We start from the raw sequence: 13,915 nt of genomic DNA, 5'->3' as shown, positions 1-13,915 counted from the left end.
AAAAATATAGATATTTTATCTAAGAAAAATAAATTACAAATGATTGCTAAATAAGATTTATTTTAAGAGAAAAGGATCATTTTCAATTTTGTTTTGTTTTATATTTATTGAAACATAATGACAACAGATGAAAAATAGCAGTGCTCTGAAATGGATAATACAGGTATAATAATGTTATTACAATTTTACTCCCAGTATAGGATTGGAAATAACAGAGTAGGAGATTTTTAAAAGTTAGTTCTGGGAAAAATAATGAAAATTATTAAGTATGGTAGTGGATTTAGTATGAAGTATGATATACTATGCACTTCAAAATTTTGTGTTTTTTTCAGAAAAATTCCTTCAGAATTTGTCTAGTATTATCTCTCACCACATCTTTCAAAAGCCTGCTGATAATAATTACTGAATTACTTGCTACTTAAGCATGCTTTGTCTTTTATTCCTGTGAATATGCTGTCTCTTCTGTCTGAAATACAACTGAAATGTTTCAATATCAAAGTCGAATACAAGTTCATTCATGAAGATACTACGATAACTTTGGCAGAATGTATCACTCGTTTCAGTTCCATACACTTACATGCTATGTGACTATGTGTCAGGCTCTGTGTTAGGAGCTGTGGCTATAAGATGGCGATGAGAATCTTTGCCTTTAAGAGAGTGTATCAGTCAGGCTTCACTCCGGGAAACAATAGCCCTTTTATTCAGTAGGTGTTTCATTCCAGATAACAAGTTACCGACTTACCATTTTTATTCAGACCACCGCCATCCATTCTTTAGTCATACTCTCATCTTCACTGCCTTTAAATTTAATGTCGCTAGAAAACCAATCCAAGATTCCCTTTCTTGAGGATATGTTGTCTGCAATCATTTCTGCTATAAAAACTCTGTCAGGGCATAGTACAGGAAACAGAAACAACTCTAGGCATTCTATGTGGAAAGAGCAATTGAATATAGGAAACCAGGCACTTATAAAGTCATTGGAAAGACGGAATATTGGACTCAAGACTGCACCTCCTGAAATGATTTCCGATAAAGTACAGAACTGATCTGCCAGGTTGCTGTTCATTCTGATAAGATCAGAAAGGTGGGGAATGGGGAGCCTGGCCCTGGAACACCACTTGAGTTCTAACACACTCAGTTGTAGCTATGATACAGAGATCAGGAATTTGGGATCAGGAAGCCACTGCAATCCTGCTGCAACTGCATCTCAATCCTATGGAATCGGTAGCTGAGATTTAAAGTCTGGCTTCTGCCTCTGCCCAAACTATATTTCAACACTTGCAAAGATAAAAACTGAAAACTAGAACACTGCTGCACAGTAACTTCTTTCTTGCCAGGAGAAAATAGTGAAAGAAACATAAATATGATTTCTACTTTATCTTCCTTTAAATTTCATAAAAATGCAACTTAAAACATGACAGAATCTAATCTGAATCCAGAAACATACCTAAGTCTGCAAGGCAGGAAGATACACTAGAAGAGGTGGAAAAGGACCATATTCACCATAAGGATTTTACACTTTTGCATGTAACATAACCAAAAATATTATGGAAGGTGGTAAAATAGAAATTGGCACAGTGTGTTATAAAAAAGCAAAGGAAGAATCCTCAGTTTAGCAAGGTTTCTTAGAAGAAATAAACCTTAAATGAATCATGAAGGAAGAGCAAAAACAAAATGAGTTAGGCAAAGTATGTAAAGGGCATACCAGAAAGAGGAAGCCAGAAAGGTGTAGCGCAGATGATGCTTGTGATCTATCACCAAAATATTGGTAATAGGTGATAGAGGTGAGGGTCGAGAAAAACACATCCACATAAGGGAAGTCTCCTGTATCCTGCTAAGGAGCTTGGGCTGCATTCTGTGTATAATGGAGAGCTATCAAAGGTCTTTACATCTAGTGTAACAATCAGATTTGTATTATATAGACTATTTTGGCAGTAATATGGAAAAGAGATTAAACAGCTGGTTGGTGGGAGGAGACCAGAGGCAAGAGGAACAATTATTACATGTTAGCAGCTTTCCAGATGAGAGATAATGAAGCTTAAACTAGGGCATTTTGTGTAGCTCTAACACTTAACACATTTGATTTTAATTATGTGTGTATTTTTCTCTCCAGAAGATTGCAAAATGCTCATTGAATGAAGCAGGTCTTATTGAACATTTGTCCTCAGTATTTAGTAGAGTGATAGGGACATGTTAATCTAACCAGTTAATCAGATTGACTTGAATTTAAGATTACTCAAAGAAAGTGTTCGCCAAAAGTATATTACGGGGCTTCCCTGGTGGCGCAGTGGTTGAGAGTCCGCCTGCCGATGCTGGGGACACGGGTTCGTGCCCCGGTCCGGGAAGATCCCACATGCCGCGGAGCGGCTGGGTCCGTGAGCCATGGCTGCTGAGCCTGCGCGTCCAGAGCCTGTGCTCTGCAACGGGAGAGACCACAACAGTGAGAGGCCCGTGTACCGCAAACAAAACAAAACAAAACATATTAGATATGGAATTAAGACGGCAAGATTTTCGAGTCTAACTATGATTTTTCCTTTCTTCAACAAAATCCTAGGTGGGGAATGAAAAAGGAAATTAGTAAATTGCATAGAATTGTTAGAATCCTGCTTTCAAATAAGATGTTTCTTAAAGTAATTATTGTAAATTAACATAATTTAAAAGAGTGATATATTATGTCAAATTTTTCATATTTTTTCTTCTAAGAGTTCTATTTGTAGGCTTACTATATCTGAGATTATATGAGTGGCTTTCTCCTGATTGATGCTTTGACCGGGGGCAACTAATTTAGTCTCTGTTCCTTATTACCAAACCTGAAAATTACCAAGTCAATGAACTACTCATTGTCTAATGCTTGAATTTTCTCAACTGAAATGGAAACCTATACACCTACAAAATATTTTTGTTACACTGTAATATCAATAAATGTATTTAGTTAGTATATTGAAAGTGACAGTGGTAATTGGTTGTTTTTGAAGAAAATGATCTGGGCGTTTTTACAAGGATTTTATCACCTGTCTTCATAGCTAAGAAAGTGAAATGAATAGGACATGTGTTGCTAGGATTTTAAGAAGCAACTGTGAAAAATGACAGAATGTGAATAAAGATAGATGGTTGGAAGGTAAATGGTAATGAACCATGGGAAAAAGGAAAGTGGAAGAAGAGTCACATTCCTTAGACTATTCTCCATTATCTTTTCCTCTTTTCCTATAACAATTTGGAAACTTGGTTTAATTTTTTTTTCATAAAATCTTTTATTATATGTCAACTCAAAAATAATTTCATTTAACTTATAGAAGCATCTTTAGTTATGCTTATTTTGCAGCTACAGATGTATGCTACTAATACATTATTTGAGCTTTGTTATTTCTTAGATATGTTATTAGAAAAAAATTAATTTAAGTCTTTTTTGTCTTTCCACATCCACACTTAGCATGATGCCCTACAAGTGGTGTTTTTTAGTAGCATCAATTTTTAGATAACATCAGAAAGGGCATATCTAGGAAACAGATTAATTTTGTTTTAGAGTTATTCTTTCCTGTCTCCTCTTCTCAGATACTTGGCCTTGGGAATCTACTAATGTTCATTCATCCCTGGTCTGAGACTTTCACAATCTAGAAGCAGCGTGAGGTTTTGTAAAGTGTGATGTAAAGAGAATCAGAAAGCTTAAATTTGAATCATATGTCCTTCAATTAATAACAGCTTTACGTTATAGGCAAGTCATTAACATTCATTGATATCCTTATCTGTAAGGAATCATACTTGCTTTTTGAATTTTGTATGGGGAGATAATTATATTATTACTTATACCTACCATGATGCAATCTTATTATGTTCCTGCCTCTGTGGTAAATACTTTACACATCTTATTTAACTCTCACAACAATTATGTAAGAATGGTATCTTTTTACACACACATGGTGGATGAGAAAACTGACGCTCATAGGTTAGTTACATTGTCTCAAGTCACAGATCTAGTAAATATTAGACATGGAACTTTAGACCAGTTCGCTCCAAAGCCCATGCTTGTAACACTATGCTGTACATAATGAAAACTAGCTAATGCAATATAAAAACATGAGCTTTTTATAAACATTGACCTGCAGTCCTGAAGTTTTCTTTACCTTGCTGTACACAAAATATATGCACTGAATTTTCTCTTATATTTCTTCTCTACCTCTAATTAAATAATTATTTTGCTCTACAACTTGTTCTAAATTTAGAGAAAATTTCTCTACATCTTTTCAGGTCACAACTAGCTAATCTGATAAACTAAAAAACAAAAAAGTAAGAAGTAAAATAGACCCTTTAACAATGTGTAGCACGTTTTAAAGCATATATCACATTTTTAAGCAAGCGGCACATTTTAAGCATGTAGCCCATTTTTAGGAAAATACCCCCATTTTGGTCAATGAAGTCATTGTTAGAAATTCCAGATAACACGGAAACGAAAATAGATAGCATCATCTCATGATGATGAAACAGATATTTTGAGACAGTTAGAGAGCAGTGATGCTTTTTGAAATGTAACCTTTAGATAAATACTGGGTAAATTAGGTATTGATAGCTACTTCTTTTGGTAACTGAAGTTCGATGTAGTATAGCCTTATCCTTCAGAAGTTCATAGTCAAGGGAAGAGACAGGGAAAGGAGAAGAGAGATATGTATTTATAGAAATTCAAGGGATGAATGGGGTCAAGTTGCTGTGAGAGAACAATGAAGAAAAAATTTATCAGGGAAAGCTTTTGCTGAAGGGTAACATTTGAGTTAAACTATGCTGGCTAAATAAGGTTTTGTAAAGGACATTCTGGCAGTTCTGTACGCTTGGCATGTGCAAAGCTTTCTAGTGCTTAGGAAATCTAGTGCTAGGTATCTAGTGCTTAGGAAAATGGACAGTTCCTGGAATGACTGCTCAAGAGAGTGGCCAGTATTATTTAGTTCCATATAGTTTAGAATTCTTTGAAAATAAATGAGTATAAGCAAAAATGGTAGAATATGAGGTTCACATAAGACCATATAGACCTCTGTAGTATCCTAAAAAGAAAATGGAACTTATTAATTTTAATTAATAAAGGTGATATTCTGGAATTTACAGTTAAGAAAGATCACCCTATCACAAATTTGTATGAAAAAACTAGAAATATGGTAAATTGTTTTTGCACTAATTATTAAGTATTTACCATGTGTCAGATATTGTAACAGTAATTTATAATGGACAGTTCCTTAAATCATCAAAACAAATTATGAAGCAACGATATTCTCCTTTTTGTAGATAAGAAAACTGAGAACCATCAAAGCTGACTTACAGAGCTATAGTAAGGTAATGGTGGGTTCAGGAATCACACCAAACTCTTACACCAAAGACATTCTCTTTTATTTTTTGACTTTGTGTCAAAGCAATAATCAAGGACTTAATAAATGAATAAACTAGATCTACCACTTTAAGGATAGCAAAAAAGGCAATGGATTTGAAAGATATGAATAAAATTTGAATACAATTTGGCAATTTTCTTCACAAACAGAATTGCATAACTTCTAAAGGACCATTCTTCATGTAAAAATAATAACTCTATCTTCAAAAATTTGGTAGAGAACAAAATGGAATTACTTGAAAGTACTTTGATCTCAAAGATAACTTTTGAAAATCTCTGGGTATAAAAAGCAAATAGAAGGCTTAAAACAATAAATTGTAACTGAACATAGAGGCAAATCCTGAACATAAATTGAATAGTTAGGTCAGGAGTGTGATTAATCAGTCTGAAGTGCACTCTAAAAAAGACATTAATAATGACTAATAAAAATGGTTACCAAGCACTTTCAAATATAAGGTGCCATATACAAGGTTAATAATGATGATCACCATTACAAAAATACGTTTCAATTGCATAGCACTTCTCATCTAAGGAGTTCAGAGAATTACGGAGATATTAACACCTTAATTCTGGCAACATCCTGAACAGGCAACATATATTCAATATTTACAGAGAATAATGGAATGATCCAAACTCCTAGAAGACATGATAAAACCACAGCAATAACCTTATATTTTTAATTTCTTCCCATATATGTCTTAAAACACAGAGAACAACATTTATAAAATATTGGCATGAAAAGCATCCAGTTTAGTCATTTTCCCTTAATGTTTTCCTTTTTTCTTTCAACTTTATTATGCAAAATTTCAAACATACAGGGGAAAAAATGAATAGACTAATACACACCTCTCTGCATATCACCTACTAATTAACATTCTCTCTACACACATATATCTTTGCTGATCCATTAAAAAGTAGTTGCAGAAATCTAAACCTTGCATCCCCCCAATATTTCAGCATACATATCTCCAGAATAAGAGTATTTAACATAACCACACTTTCATTATCATACATACAGAAATTATGCCTTATTTTGCCTACTTAGTGCTTCATGATCTTGCTATATTGACCAAAACTGATTGAATTAGCAATGATAATGCAGTAAAGAGAACCATCTACAGGCTAGGTGCAAGAAGTCCAGTAACATATAAGGAGACCTGGTATTAAGTATTCTACCTATTAGAAAAAATTCAGTAAAATACAATCTTGAAAAATGTAGAATGTAAGTACAAAAAAGAGGACAGATGATGCGGAAGTAGATTAGAGAAAAACCCAGAGTTGAAGCAAAGGAAGTATATAGTGTAGCAGATTTAGAAATATCAGAGGTAAGAGGAGCTGGGTCACGATGTCACTAGAGTAGTAAGCACTAGGTGTCCACTAGACAAATGGGTTGGGTCAACAGAGCCATGGCTGAGTTAGTGAAATTACTGCTGATCCACTACAATTCCTGTTGAATCCAAAATAGCAGTGGTTATTGCTTTGAATCTTCATGAGAACTGCTTGGCTCTTGACACACTTTGTTTCCTTCCATACATGTTGTCTTTATCTACTAATAAACCACATCACTAGAAAAAAACCTGAGTATACCTATTTTTCCTTGTGACCTGAAAGTCACAAATTAAAACAAATTTCTCAATATTCTCTGGTTTCACACACTTTCAGCTGCTGTGTCTTATTTTGCCTGACCCAGAAGTGAAAACCTGATAGCAGTTTCCCTAATTCTGGCCTTCAAATAGAGGAGATATGACTCTGATTTATTTATTAAATATTTATTAAGGACTTAATTATATTCCAGGAGCTTTGCTCTGGGGAGGATATCATCCATGTTCAATAGGGGAAACAATCAAATTGTTATAACTAATAATATAATCTCTAATGTGCTATAATAGATGATGAATTTAAGGCTGTGACATCAACAATAGAGTAGATAACACTTTTTTAGTGGGAGAGGGTTAATAGAAGCCATAACATTTATGCTAGAGTTAATGTAAATATGTAGTAAATAAGGAGTAAAGAGACTTTTGCATGGAGGGATATTATAGGTATGGGGTTATAAAAGAGCCATATTATTTTAGAGAATGATGGAAAACTGGCTAGCAAAGAAGTGATGACACTAAGAAAAACAGAGGTTTCAAGTTACTTTAATTTGACTGGATGATAGAGCAATGCTACAAAAGAGACCTAATATTTTAGGTCATTTGTACAAAAACTGCTTTGACTGTGAAGTGTTTCAAACTACTTTTTATTCAATAGCTGGCCATGTATTTAGACAAAGTGTGTCCATTTTTTTCTGTAATTGAAATCAAATGAATTGGTTCATATTAGTGGACATATTTTTATGTTTATACTAAACGTGTTTATTTTTAACATAATGTTTATGACCTCTTATAGATTTAATTGGTTTCAATTGACTCTATCTAAAGTAATATGTTAATGGTTTTGATTAAAATTTCAAATGATACAGAGAAAGAAACATATTGCTAAATATGACCTTTTGTGCCTTAAGATTTTGGATGGTGATTCCAAAGAGGAGTGGGGATTAAATATTCTCACATGCCAAAGAGAAGTCTCAGATAACCTATCATCGTGGTGACACTAAACTACTTCTGAGACATGTAGTCCTGCACCCACCTCCAGGTTATATAAGGGGAGAAAGAATAATCAAGAAAGAAATAATGAGAATTTCTTTGGCAAGTTTGGTTGGAATGCTACGAGTTTAAAGGTGTGTATCCCTTTTTCCCACTACCCAACCTGACATTCATCTTAAAGCAAATGGGGCAAGAGGAGTTTGAAGAGAATGGCTCTGAGAATATAAAATCTGTTCTCTGGAATTCAGAAGAACCAAGACTCTTAGTAGAAAAGTCTATAAAGGCCAGAAATAGTTGGAACTGCCCCTGTTAGGAGAACAAGAGGGAAGGGCTGAGATTCAAGATTTTGGCAGAAAAAAATTCTATGTTTTCTCATGGGCCAGAGTAAATATTATGAAAGAGTTTGAGTGTTTGAGCATGGATTATCTTGAGTGGACCCTATCCATAATTTCAGCCCTACCAGAGCAAGGGTTAGAGCTATAAAAAGGAACAGTTAGTGGAGTCTTAGGCAATCAGTTGGATAATTGTGCTACATAATGGTGCAAAGAAAATTGTTGGTAGCTGCCTGTGAAGAATCCCAAAACTGTTGCCTGAGAGTAAGAGCATTAGCAGTTAAGAATTAATATAACCTTAATCTTAGTGTCTAGTAGGGAACCGACAACAAATGAACCTGGGGACCTACTGTTGCAGCCTCAGCAGCATGCCATCACAAGGTATCATTACAAAGTAGAACATAGAAGGCCTGGAGGACAACGCCTGGCTAGAGGACTGAGCAGAGTGCAGAAGGCTGGCCACCCTGTGCCTTTGGACTAGAGAATTTAACCCATCTGCATGTAAGGGTCTTGGAACTCCAGCTGAGTGTCAGGCCTGAGCCTCTGAGGTAGGAGAGCTGAGTTCAGGACATTGGACAACCAGAGACCTCCCATCCCCATGTAATATCAATTGGCGAGAGCTCTTCCACAGACCTCTGTCTCAATGCTAAGACCCAGCTCCACCCAATGACCATCAAGCTCCAGTGCTGGACATGCCATGCAAAACAACTAGCAAGTCAGGAACACAACCCCACCCATTAGCAGGGAGGCTGCCTAAAATCATAATAATGTCATAGACACCCCAAAAGGCAGCACTGGTTGTGGTCCTCCTCACAAGAAAGACAAGATCCAGTCCCATCCACAAGAACACAGGCAACAGTCCCCTCCACCAGGAAGCCTACATGACCCACTGAACCAACCTTACACACTGGGGGCAGACACCAAAAACAACAAGAACTACAGACCTGCAACCTGTGAAAGGACACACCAAACAGTAAGTTAAGCAAAATGAGAAGACAGAGAAATACACAGCAGATGAAAGAGCAAGGTAAAAACCCACCAGACCAAACAAATGAAGAGGAAATAGGCAGTCTGCCTGAAGAAGAATTCAGAATAATGATAGTAAAGATGATCCAAAATCTTGGAAGTGGAATGGAGAAAATACAAGAAACATATAACAAGGACCTAGAAGAACTAAAGAGCAAACAAACAATGATGAACAACACAATAAATGAAATGAAAAATTCTCTAGAAGGAATCAATATCAGAATAAATGAGGCAGAAGAACGGATAAGTGACCAGGAAGATTAAATAGTGGAAACAACTACAGCAGAGCAGAATAAAGAAAAAAGAATGAAAAGAATTGAGGACAGTCTCAGAGATTTCTGGGACAACATTAAACACACCAACATTCGAATTATAGGGGTCCCAAAAGAAGAACAGAAAAGGAAAGGGATTGAGAAAATATTTGAAGAGATTATAGTTGAAAACTTCCCTAATATGGTAAAGGAAGTAGTCAATCAAGTCCAGGAAATGCAGAAAGCCCCATAATCCTTGGATATCCAAGGAGAAACACTCCAAGACACATATTAATCAAACCATCAAAAATTAAACACAAAGAAAAAATATTAAAAGCAGCAAGGGGAAAGCAACAAATAAGGGAATCCATACAAGGGAATCCCCATAAGGTTAACAGCTGATCTTTCAGAAGAAACTCTGCAAGCCAGAAAGCAGTGTCAGGACATATTTAAAGTGATGAAAAGGAAAAAAAACTACAACCAAGATTACTCTACCCAGCAAGGATCTCATTCAGTTTCGACAGAGAAATTAAAACTTTAGAGACAAGCAAAAGTTAAGAGAATTCAGCACCACCAAACCAGTTTTACAACAAATGTTAAAGGAACTTGTCTAGGCAGGAAACACCAGAGAAGGAAAAGACCTACAATAACAAACCCAAAACAATTAAGAAAATGGTAATAGGAACATACATATCAATAATTACCTTAAATGTAAATGGATTAAATGCTCCAACCAAATGACACAGACTGACTGAATGGATATAAAAATAAGACCCATATATATGCTATCTACAAGAGATCCACTTCAGACCTAGGGACACATACAGACTGAAAGTGAGGGGATGGAAAAAGATATTCCATGCAAATGGAAATCAAAAGAATGCTGAAGTAGCAATTCTCATATCAGAGAAAATAGACTTTAAAATAAAGACTATTACCAGAGACAAAGGAGGACACTACTTAATGATCAAAGGATCAATCCAAGAAGAAGATATAAAAGTTGTAAATATTTATGTGCCCAATATAAGAGCACCTCAATACATAAGGAAAATGCTAGGAGCCATAAAAGGGGAAATTGACAGTAACACAATAATACTAAGGGACTTTAACAGCACACTTTCACCAATGGACAGATCATGGACAGTGAAAATAATTAAGGAAACCCAAGCTTTAAATGACACATTAGACAAGATGGACTTAATTGATATTTATGGGACAGTCCATCCGAAAACAATGGAATACACTTTCTTCTCAAGTGCTCATGGAACATTCTCAAGGATAGATCATACCTTGGGTCAGAAATCAAGCTTTGGTAAATTTAAGAAAATTGAAATCGTATCAAATATTTTTTCTGACCACAACACTATGAGACTAGATACCAATTACAGGCAAAAAATCTGTAAAAAATACAAACACCTGTAAGCTAAAGAATACACTACTGAATAACCAAGAGGTCACTGAAGAAATCAAAGAGAAAATAAAAAAATACCTAGAAACTAAGGACAATGAAAACACAATGACCCAAAACGTATGGGATGCAGCAAAAGCAGTTCTAAGAGGGAAATTTATAGTAATATTCCTACCTCAAGAAAAAGGAGATAACTCAAATAAATCAATTAACATTACACTTAAAGCAATCAGGGAAAGAAGAACAAAAAAAGCCCAAAGTCAGCGGAAGGAAATAAATCATAAAGATCGTATCAGAAATAAATGAAAAAGAAATGAAGGAAACAACAGCAAAGATCAATAAAACTAAAAGCTGGTTCTTTGAGAAAATAAGTAAAATTGATGAACCATTAGCCAGACTCATAAAAAAAAAAGGGAGAAGACTCAAATCAACAGAATTAGAAATGAAAAAGAAGTAATAATTGACACTGTAGAAATACAAAGGATCATGAGAGATTACTACAAGCAACTATATGCCAATAAAATGGACAACCTGGAAGAAATGGACAAATTCTTAAAAAAGCACAACCTTCCGAGACTGAACCAAGAAGAAATAGAAAATATAAACACACCAATCACAAGCACTGAAATTGAAACTGTAATTAAAAATCTTCCAACAAACAAAAGCCGAAGACCAGATGGCTTCACAGGCAAATTCTATCAAACATTTAGAGGAGAGTTAACACCTATCCTTCTCAATCTATTCCAAAATATAACAGAGGGAAGAACACTCCCAAACTCATTCTACGAGGTCACCATCAACCTGATACCAACCAGACAAAGATGTCACAAATAAAGAAAACTACAGGCCAATATAACTGATGGACATAGATGCAAAAATCCTCAACAAAATACTAGCAAACAGAATCCAACAGTACATGATAATGATCATACACCATGATCAAGTGGGGTTTATCCCGGGAATCCAAGAATTCTTCACTAATGCAGAGCAACAAGTGTTATACATCATATTGACAAATTGATGGATAAAAACCATATGATCATCTCAATAGATGCAGAAAAACTTCTGACAAAATTCAACACCGATTTATGATAAAAGTCCTCCAGAAAGTAGTCATAGAGGGAACTTACCTCAAAGTAATAAAGGCCATATATGACAAACCCACAGCCAACATCGTTCTCAATGGTGAAAAACTGAAACCATTTCCACTAAGATCAGGAACAAGACAAGGATGTCCACTCTCACCACTATTACTCAATATAATTTTGGAAGTTTTAGCCATAGCAATCAGAGAAGAAAAAGAAATAAAATGGACCCAAATCAGAAAAGAAGAAATAAAACTGTCACTGATTGTAGATGACATGATGCTGTACATAGAGAATACTAAAGATGCTACCAGAAAGCTACTAGAGCTAATCAATGAATTTGGTAAAGTAGCAGGATACAAAATTAATGCACAGAAATCTCTTGCATTCCTATACACTAATGATGGTAAATCTGAAAGAGAAATTAAGGAAACACTCCCATTTACCATTGTAACCAAAAGAATAAAATACCTAGGAATAAACCTACCTAAGGAGACAAAAGACCTGTATGCAGAAAACTATAAGACACTGATGAAAGAAATTAAAAATGATACAAACAGATGGAGAAATATACCATGTTCTTGGATTGGAGGAATCAACATAGCAAAAATGACTATATCATCCAAAGCAATCTACAGATTCAATGCAATCCCTATCATTACCAATGGCATTTTTCACAGAACTAGAATAACAATTGCACAATTTGTATGTAAACACAAAGGAAACCAAATAGCCAAAGCAGTCTTCAGAAAGAAAAATGGAACTGGAGGAATCAGGCTCCCAGACTTCAGACTATACTACAAAGCTACAGTAATCAAGACGTTATGGTACTGGCACAAAAACAGAAATATAGATCAATGGACTGGGACAGAAAGCCCAGAGATAAACCCACACACATATGGTCACCTTATCTTTGATAAAGGAGGCAAGAATATACAATGGAGAAAAGACAGCCTCTTCAATAATGGTGCTGGGGAAACTGGACAGCTTCATGTAAAAGGATAAAATCAGAACACTCCCTAACACAATACACAAAAATAAACTCCAAATGGATTAAAGACTTAAATGTAAGGCCAGACACTATAAAACTCTTAGAGGAAAACACAGGGAGAACACTCTATGACATAAATCATAGCAAGATCCTTTTTGACCTACCTCCTAGAGAAATGGAAATAAAAACAAAATTAAACAAATGGCACCTAATGAAACTGAAAAGCTTTTGCAGAACAAAGGAAACCATAAAGAAGACAAAAAGACAACCCTCAGAATGGGAGACAATATTTGCAAAAAAGCAGCTGACAAAGAATTAATCTCCAAAATATACCAACAGCTCATGCAGCTCAATATCAAAAACACAAACAACCCAATCCAAAATGGGCAGAAGAGCTAAACAGACAGTTCTCCAGAGAAGGTATACAGATTGCCAACAAACACATGGAAGGATGCTCAACATCATTAATTATTAGAGAAATGCAAATGAAAACTACAATGAGGTATCACCTCACACCTGTCAGAATGGCCATCATCAAAACATTTACAAGCAATAAATGATGGAGAGGGTCTGGAGTAAAGGGAACACTTCTGTGCTGTTGGTGGGAATGTAAATTGATACAGCCACTATGGAGAACAGTATGAAGTTTTTTTAAAAAATCTAAAAATATAACTACCATATGACCCAGCAATCCCACTACTCGGAATATACCCTGAGAAAACCATCATTCAAAAAAGTTATGTACCAAAATGTTCATTGCAGCACTATTTACAATAGCCAGGATATGGAAGCAACCTAAGTGTCCTTTGACAGATGAATGGATAAAGAAGATGTGGCACCTATATACAATGGAATATTACTCAGCC

The sequence above is a fragment of the Orcinus orca genome, chromosome 1, assembly GCF_937001465.1.
Source record: "Orcinus orca chromosome 1, mOrcOrc1.1, whole genome shotgun sequence".
Lineage (NCBI taxonomy): Eukaryota > Metazoa > Chordata > Mammalia > Artiodactyla > Delphinidae > Orcinus > Orcinus orca.
Note: the sequence above shows the minus strand (reverse complement) of the source record.